We start from the raw sequence: 9,703 nt of genomic DNA on the forward strand, positions 1-9,703 counted from the left end.
CTATTAGCACTTTTGAAAATTTTGCCTAGTACTGCTATTTGTTAGTACCTCCTTACCCAAAATACTGGGAGTGAAAACTCTGGATCTTTTGCATGCTGAACAAGCACTTTAGAGGTCTGGAGATGGCTCAGCAGTTAAGAGCTCTGGATGTTCTTTCTGAGGACCTGGGTTTGAATTCTCAAACCTGCATGGTGGGCCACAACCACCTCTAACTCCAATTTCAGAAGGTCTACGTAGCCCAAACTGGCCTGGATCTTTCTGCCCTGGATTCCTGAATGCTTGAATCAATCTATCAATCAATCAATCAATCAATCAATCAATCAATCAATCTTTTAAGTTTTATGTTCATTGGTGTTTTTCCATGGACATCGGGTCCCCCAGAACTGGAGTTATAGACATTTGTGAGCTGCTATGTGGGTGCTGGGAATTGAACCTGGGTCCTCTGAAAGAGCAGTCAGCGGTTCTTAGGCCCTGAGCCATCTCTCCAACCCAAATGCTAGGATTTATATGTGGGAACCATGCTAGCTCTACTGCTAGGTTTGACAAAATATTATAAGTAAATATACCAGTCAATCTGTACAATCATAAACTAAAGAAACAAGGAAGGTTTCTTTTTTAAAAAAACAAGGTAGGGACACAGCTCAGTAGTATGGAATGCTTACTTAAGCCAAGTGGCAAAGACCTGGGCCAAAGCTCCCAGGGATTAAAAAAATTAAAGATGCACACAGACAAAATAATTCAAGCTAAATGAACAGGGCTTTAGAACTGGGTCCTCTTGACTATATTTTACACATTGGAGTTCAAGGTAGAAAATTTTTTTATTCTTTGCAAGAAAAAGAGAAAATTACTAATTTAGACCATCCAAGTAAATCTACATAAAACTAAAAAGTTTCACTATATTCCCAAATGAAATTGTGGAGCCAGGCGTTGGCGACACACACCTTTAATCCCAGCACCCAGGGAGGCAGAGGCAGGCGGATCTCTGTGAGTTTGAGGCCAGTCTTGTCTCCAGAGTGATTGCCAGGATAGGCTCCAAAGCTACACAGAGAAACCCTGTCTTGAAAAAACAAAAACAAAAACAAAACAAAACAAAAAAAAAAAGAAATTGTGGAAAAATCACTTAAGCAATTTGAGTTTCAATATCTCAACTAAGAAAGAGAAAGGCATGGACAATTCTTGTTTACTACCAACCAACATTATACTACTACAGGGAATATCTGCCCACAGCTCAGTTGAGAGTGCACATGTTGTACTGCATCGGATCCCTGAGATACAAAGAATGGCAATACACAAATAAGAATTAGTTTAGAAAACAGCATGGGGCAGGTGGCTGGAGAGATGGCTCAATGGCTAAGAGTACTTGGCTGCTCTTCCAGAGGACCTTGGGTTAGATTTCCAACCGCCAACTGGTAGCTCACAACCAGCTGCAAGTCCAGTTCCAGGGTATCTGATGCCCTCTTCTGGCCTCCACAAGCACTGTAATGTGGTGCAGACATACATGCAGACAAAACACCCTCACACCAAAAATAAAATTAAAAAACAAAACATAAACAAACAAACAAACAAAAAACAGCTAAGAGTCAAGCATTGGTGGCACACGCCTTTAGTTCCAGCATTTGGGAGGCAGAGGCAGGCGGATCTCTGTGAGTTCGAGACCAGCCTGGTCTACAAGAGCTAGTTCCAGGACAGCCTCCAAAGCCAGAGAAACCTTGTTTTTGGGGAGAAAAAAACAAACAAACAAACAAAAAAATAGCAAAAGGATGAAGGGGGTATTCATTAGAAGAGTGGGTGGAGAGTGCTTGTCTAATAATGCACAAGCTTAATGTCCAATGCGGAAGGAAAACAATGAAGATAATTATACTCTAAATACTTCATTAGTTTTTGTTTTCTTTTTCTTCAAGACAGGGTTTCTCTATATAGCTCTGCCTGTCCTGGAACTTGCTCTATAGACCAGGCTGGCCTTGAACTCAGAGATCCACCTGCCTCTGTCTCCCAAATGCTGGGATTAAAGATATATGCCACCATTGCCCAGCTTGGGCTTATCTTTAATGTTCTTAAATTCAGTCCTGAGCACCAATACACCCACCAAAAAGTAAGTTTAAAAACCACACACAAAGCATGACCTACCTGAGTAGTATTTAAACTAGTGTTAGTGTAAGCTCTAACCCAGGATCTGCTGTTTTTGATACACCAATAATCTAAAATGAATTAAGCTTTGATTTGTAATAAAACTAATAAAATCAAGACTGCAAACATTTTATAAAATTTTATTCCATGATCACTTGATTAACAGGATCTCTGAAATGATATAATTTCATACCTGAGAAAATAAATATCTGCATTAAGTTTTTTCAATTTTTTAAAGATCTGTTCATTATGTATACAGTGTTCTTTTTTTTTAATGGTTTAATGGTTATTTTTACTTTATTGGTATTTTGCCTGCATGTATTTCTATGCAAAGGTGTCATATCCCCTGTAGGTGGAGTTATAGACAGTTGTGAGCTGCCATGTGGTTGCTGGCAATTGAACTCAGGACCTCTAGAAGAGCAGACAGTGCTCTTAACCTCTGAGCCATCTCTCCAGCCCTTTTGATTTTTTTTTTTTTTTTTTAAACAGGGTCTATGTGACATGCAGGGGACAGTCTAGACTCTTGTAAACATTTGAGTCATCCTAAGATACTATTGGCTGGACTATACAATTCATAATTTAATAATCTGGGATAGGTTAAATTGCAAAGTAAACTAAGCTAAAAGAAGAGAACTGTTTTCCATAAACTTTAAAGCAAACCTCCCACTGGGTACGTGGTCATGCCCTTAATCCCAGCACTAAGGCAGAGGCAGGTGGATTTGTGGATTTGAGGATTTGAGGCCAGCCTGGTCTACAGAAGGAGTTCAGGACAGGTGGAGTGACGTAATAAAGAGATCTTGTCTCAAAAAGAAAAAAGAAAACCTCCTTTGACAGAAGAAAAGAAAGAAATTTATCTTTTAAGCAAAACCAAGGCCAGGTATGGTAACACATGTCTATTTTCCCAGTACATGAGAAATGGAAGGAGAATAAAGAACACAAGGCCACCCTTGACTTCATGGCCATTTGAGATGCTAAGATTGAGATAGTAAGAAAATGTCTAAAAAACATGAGGGTCAGAGATGTAGTTCATCAGTACAGCGCTTGTGTAGCATGGTAAAGGTTCTGGGTTCAATACCCAGCACTATCAAAAAACAAAGCAAAACAAAACAAACCTACTAAAAAAAAAAAAAAAGTAACAACAAAGGCAATTCAAAAGTTGTATATAAAGTTGGCCAGAGATAAATATCTTTAGAGCCAAAGGCAAGTTTTATTAAGTTGTAATTTACAAGTTAAACATACCCAAGTTTAACAGAATTCATTCTCTACGTACTGTAAACTGTAGGTTGGTCTACTGTACATTATTTTGGAAACCATACCACAAAACCTCAGTAACAGGATTCTGGATAATTATTTCTTTGGAAGTATTAAGAGGTCATCAAAGAGATCTGGGAATAAAGGCAAGTTCTCCAGTTCTGACCACCACTGTTTTATAAGTCATGAACACTGGAAGGGACCCTCAAAATGAAACAAAAAACCACTAACAATACAATCACTAACATACGGAGATGGAGAACAGCTTCCTAACTAAGTGGAAGGTGTTATGAACCATGCCTGGGACAGCTGGTTTCTTTTATTACCAATACGTGACTACATGAATGTTTAAAGTCAGATGTTAATACATGTAGACATTGAGCACTTTACCAAAAGGCTAACCCAACACTACCAATATGCTAATGATAAAGGAAATTCAGGGCTTGAAAAAGAGCTTTCATTTCCAGGACGTCCAAAGCCAGAAGTCTTCAGAAGAGAGGAAAAGGTGGCTACTACACAGTGTAGGAGTTAAAATGAAGAAGACGCCTTTAATCCCAGTATTCAGGAGGCAGAGGCAGGCAGATCTCTGTAAGTTCGAGTCCAGCCTGGTCTACAAATTGAGTTCCAGGATAACCAGGGCTATTACACACAGAAACCCTGTCTCAAAAAACAAAACAGAGAGAGAGGGAGAGGGAGAGAGACTATAAGAGCATTTAGGAGAGTAGTTTTAGGGCTATTTTTGGATAGAGAAAATTGCGATGTATCTCAGGCTGACTCCAAACTCTTCATACTCCTTTTTTAGCCTCCTGAGAGCTGGGATTATGGGAATGCAGCACTACACTTATATGCAAAGGAGTTTTGTATTATTATTATTTAATCTCAGAAAACAAATCCCTGGACAGGATTTATAGGACCCAAATTAGGCAACTATGGATCAGAACAAAGACTACCAAGATAACCTTTATTTATACATAAGCAACAAGGATAGAAACCTAGCAATGATGCCAAACCTAAATATTACCCAGCCTTCTAGGGAATTTGCCAAATCCCCTAAATCCCCTAGCTTCTCAGCACTGAGATTGAGAAAAAGGAGTAGTTTGTATTACAAATTCTGTAATATAAAGACTGGGTGAGGGCTCTGTTACAGATATATGATGGAGAGCGGAGGAAAGAAACCAATATTCTCAGCATACATTTTAAGATGTTCTTCACCTGGCCTTTAATCCCAGCACTCGGGAGGCAGAGGCCAGCCTGGTGTACAAAGAGAGTTCCAGGACAGCCAGGGCTGTTACACAGAGAAACCATGTTTCTAAAAACTCTAAAAACAAACAAACAACAACAAAAGTTTTTGCATTTCCCTAGACTGAGTTTTTTGAAGACTTATTTATTATGTAGTGTTCTGTCTGCATGTATGTCTGCAGGCCAGAAGAGGGCACCAGATCTCATTACAGATGGTTATGAGTCACCATGTAGTTGCTAGGAATTGAATTTAGGACCTACAGAAAAGCAGCCAGTGCTCTTAACCTCTGAACCATCTCTCCAGCCCCTACACATTGAGTTCTTAAAAACAAGCATCTAATAGAGATAGAGAGATGGATCATAGTGAAGAGTACTGGTTCTACAGAACCCAGGCTCAGTTCCCAGCACCTACAAAGAGGTTCACAACCATCCATAATGCCAGTTCTAGGATCTGATGCCCTCTTTTGACCTCTGCAGGCATTAGGCATACACGTACAAATACATACATGCAGATAAAACACTTACCCCCATAAGATATATCTTAAAAACAATCTTTCTGTAGGGGCTTTCTTTATGTCATATAAGTAAGAGTTTACTAGGATACAGGCCAAAGATCCTAACAAAATGTAACAGTGGGAAACTAAACTCTTTTGGTCAGTCATTCATACATCAGTCAAGGAAACTAATTGGGGGAGAGAGAGAGAGAAAAGAAAAAAAAAAAAAATCGGAGGGTCCCAGTACTCACACTCCCTGAGAGTCAGAGCAGGACTCAGGAACTCAGAGTCTTAAACATTCCACAAAAACTAGTATAAGTACTGGGTGGTGGTGGCACACGCCTTTAATCCTAGCACTCAGGGAGACAGAAGCAGGCAGATCCCTGAGTACAAGGTCAGCCTCATCTAAACTAAAGAGAGAGTTACAGGACAGCTAGAGCTACACAGAGAATCCCTGTTTTGAAAAACCAAATCAAAACACAATAGCAAATAAGTGAACAAAACACCTTAGGTGTGACTAGTGATTAGCAAATATGTTACTAGAAAACTTGTTTCAACCAAAACCTTACTACTAAAGAGTAAAACACAAGAGGCACCGTGGCATTTTTCTCAGGGACCTGGATGGAGGGGTGGTGTGACTGAGCTCTGTCAGCCCTAACTCCTGGTGTTCACTGTTTTGGGGATAGAGAATTTCAATATATCATAGGCCAGCAAACCCTAACAATGACAACCTACTCTTCCCTTTTTGTTTTTCAGAGTCTTGTTAACTAAACCTTGCTGCCCTGCTACTTACCACATAGTGCAGGGTGGCCTGGAACTTGAGGCCCTCCTCCGCCCAGCCTTCCTAGCCTGGAGTTACAGGTCTTCTCTACTATGCAGCCCCTCATTTCTTCCATGTATCTGTGTGTGGGTGAGCATGCATATTCTGGAAGGTGTGTGGGGGTCAGAGGGGACAGCTTGTGGGAGTTGGTTCTCTCCTTCCACCATCTTGGGTTCTGGGGACTGCACTGAACTCAACTTATCAGGCTTGGCAGCAAGCATTCTTCCACACTGAGCTCATCATCTTTCTCCCAAACTCCCACATCTTTCTTGCAGTGTTTGCAACTGAACCCAGGACCTCATGCTACTAGACAAGGGCTCTGCCACTGAGCTACATCCCAGCCCTGAACCACATTTTCATCTTTTCATTGTTGAAAATTACATGTTTACTGGCCAGCTTGGTGTAGACAGTAAGTTCCAGGTCAGCTAGGAATTATGTTTTACTTATTATGTGTGTATGTTTGTTTAAGTATGTAGGCATGTACATGCCACAACACAAATGTGTTGGTCAGAGGACAACCTTTGGAAGTTCTTCCCTTCCATTTCATGGGGCCCAGGGAATTCAACTCAGGTTATTAAGTTTGGTAACAACCATCTCTACCCACTGAGCCATCCTATGGGCTCATCATCATCAGAGACTGGATCTCTCTACTAGTCCTGGCTGTTCTCAAACTTGCTATGTAGGTCACACTGGCCTTGAACTCAAAGAGACTATCCAGCCTCTGCCTCCCAAGTACTAGGATTAAAGGTGTGAGCCACCACACCCAACCTTCTTCATGTCCAACCTTCATTTTTTGTAATATGAGGTCTTCATAAATTGCCAAACTGGCCACAACCCAGAATCTTTGCTTTTTGAAACCTATTCTATTTAAGGACACACTGCTCATTTTCATTTCAAATTACACTTAGAATGGAGAAGGGGTGTGTGTGTGTGTGTGTGTGTGTGTGTGTGTGTGTGTGTGAGAGAGAGAGAGAGAGAGAGAGAGAGAGAGAGAGAGAGAGAGAGAGAGCACACATCACTATCACGAGCCAGAGGGCAACCTTGGGTGTTTGAGTGCTATACACCTTGTTTTTCAAGAAAGGATTACTAACAGGCCAGTAGCTTGCTGAGCAGGCTAGTCTGGTTGGCCAGTGAGCCTCAGGGATACCAGTCTCCACTCTCCAGTGATGGGATCACTAGTACACCATGTATCCAGCTTTTTTTGGCATGACTTCTGGGGCCACACTCAGGTTCTCAAGCATTTTATTGATTGAGCCGTCTCCCAGTGTTAGTATGCAGGCATGTGTACTGGCCTGCCCTGGGGTCCTAACAAGATATATCCTCAGCTGCACCACTAAGAGCACCCTGTGTACATTTGCTACCTTCCCTTTTAAAACCTTGCCCACCTCCCATCGCTCCCCTTTTCTGTCTCCCCCTCCCGGTATTTTTTAAACACCACCTAGTCCCCAGAAGACCGTCCTCAAAAATAAAAAAATAAAAAAAAACAAAAAACAAAACAAAACAAAAACACCACAGTGAAAACTTTCTCAAGTTCCCTACTTACCTAGAAAAATTTTAAAGTTCAAAAAAAAAAAAAAAAAGTTCATATTTACTGGTTTGGCACTTGACTTCTGTAATGTTATTTTAATCTATGTTTTAAATTGTTTTTCTAATTATTTTTGAAAACTAACTGTACCCTGGTGGTATTAGTCTACTGTCCCTCTTTTAAAAGTATTGCTGAGGCTAGCGACTCGGGTCAGCTGTTTTCCAGAGGACATGAGTTTGGTTCCCAGCATGCACACTGGGAGTCTCACAATCACCTACGATTCCAGAATGATTCCCTCTTCTGGCTTCCTCGAAACCCACACACATCTGAAATGTATTCACATGCACATTTAAAAAATTGCAGCACTCCTATCTTTGTGTCTTTGTACCATCCTAAAAATAATCTTCTTGTCTCTGTGCTAATTTCAATTCTACTGATTTCTAAGGATCGTCTCAAATCTATACCTCTGCCAAGAGGCAATTTCTAATTACTTCAGTACTGAGACTGCTCACCTTTCAAAAAATTTTTTATGTTTATAAGTATTTTTGCTTGAACGTATGTCTATGTACTACTTGTGTACCTGATGCCTATAGTGGCCAGAAGAGGGTATCAGATCCCCTGGAACTGGGGATATAAATGGTTGTTAGTTGCCTTGTGGATACTAGGAATCAAACTCAAATCCCTCGGAAGAGCAGCCCCAGATATGCCTAAAATATTAGCACTTGAGAGACAAGGAAGTTAGACCTCAAGACTGAGTTTAACCTGGGGCTACATAGCAAAACCCTGCCTTAAAAACTAAAACAGCCAGGCAAGGTGATACATGCCTTTGATCCCAGCACACAAGAGGCAGAGGTAGGTGAATCCCCGAGTCTGAAACAGTCTGGCACACAGCAAGTTCAAGGCTACAGAGAGACCCTGTCTCAGAAAAGCAACAACAAAATAAAACAAAGGGCAGAAAGATGGTTCAGAGGGTAATGACACCATCTTGTCAAGATGAACTCGATCTCTGAAATTCATGACAAGACAGAGTCAACTTAAGCTGTCCTCTGACCTCTACATGGGAACCTTGGCATTGGTGCATTCAAACACACACTAAATGAATGCAAAAAAAAAAAAAAAAAAAAAAAAATCCTATGGTACAGGGCTAAAGAGATGGCTCAGTGATTAAGAGCATGTACCACTCTTCCTGAGGACCCTAGCTTGGTTCCCAGCATCCACGTCAGGTGGCTAAAACACCTGTAATTCCAGCTCCAGGGCATCCAGTGCACTCCTGTGAATAGACCCACACACAGATACACATGATTAAAAATAGAAAATAATAATCTTAAAAAAAATCTTATGGTATATGTGTATCATTGTGTCATGTACTTACTATCCTCCATTTTTAAAGTTTTATGTGCAATTATTCTCTTCACCAACAGACAATACACATGCTAATGCCCCACATACTCTAATAATAGAGATATGAATACCACAGAAATTCCAATACATATTCCCATGAATTTTGAGAATGATAATTCATTTATAACAGATGCCTCTCTTTCCTCCTGGCTTTATAAGCTGGGGAAAAGAGCAGCAAAAGCAGAGTGAACCAGCTGGGCAATGCACTCAGGAGGCACAGGCAGGCAGATCTCTGTGAGTGTCAGGCCAGCCTGGTCTACAGAGTGGGTTTCAGGACAGCCAGGGCTACACAGAGAAACCCTGTCTTAGAAAACAAACAACAATAAAAAAAGAGCAGAATGAACCAACTGACAGTCGACTATTTCCCTGTTTTGGGAGAAATGAGGTCCCTGATGAACTCCAAATTGTCAGTGTTAAATTTATTAAAAAGTTTCTGGGGGTGGGGAGTGGGAGTGGGGAGTGGGGGGTGGGGGCTGGCAACACACACACACCCCACCCCAAATGTAGCAAGGGAGAGTAGGCTACAAAGATAGTTGAGCTGTTAAGAGCACTGGTTGCTCTTTTGGGTTCAATTCCAGCACCCATATGGTGGCTCACAGCTGTCTATAATTCCAGTTCCATGGGATCTGATATCCTCTTCTGGCCTTGTGGTGCACAGACATACACAAAAAGGCAAAACACCCATACACATAAAATTCCAAAGGGACAGAGTACTTGTCTACCATGTGCCAGGCTCTGGGTTTGATCCAAAAACAAAGGGGGGAAAAAAAGAAATTTGCCAGGCGGTGGTGGCGCACGCCTTTAGTCCCAGCACTCGGGAGGCAGAGCAGGCGGATCTCTGCGAGT

General features: G+C 41.2%; 1 protein-coding gene across 1 annotated transcript in view; it reads right to left on the minus strand.

Annotated features, from left to right (window-relative positions):
- Window positions 1-9,703, minus strand: part of Acin1 (apoptotic chromatin condensation inducer 1) — a 45,080-nt gene that overhangs the window by 24,983 nt on the left and 10,394 nt on the right. The window lies entirely within an intron of this gene.

This window comes from Cricetulus griseus (assembly GCF_003668045.3).
Source record: "Cricetulus griseus strain 17A/GY chromosome 1 unlocalized genomic scaffold, alternate assembly CriGri-PICRH-1.0 chr1_1, whole genome shotgun sequence".
NCBI classification, from domain to species: Eukaryota; Metazoa; Chordata; class Mammalia; order Rodentia; family Cricetidae; genus Cricetulus; species Cricetulus griseus.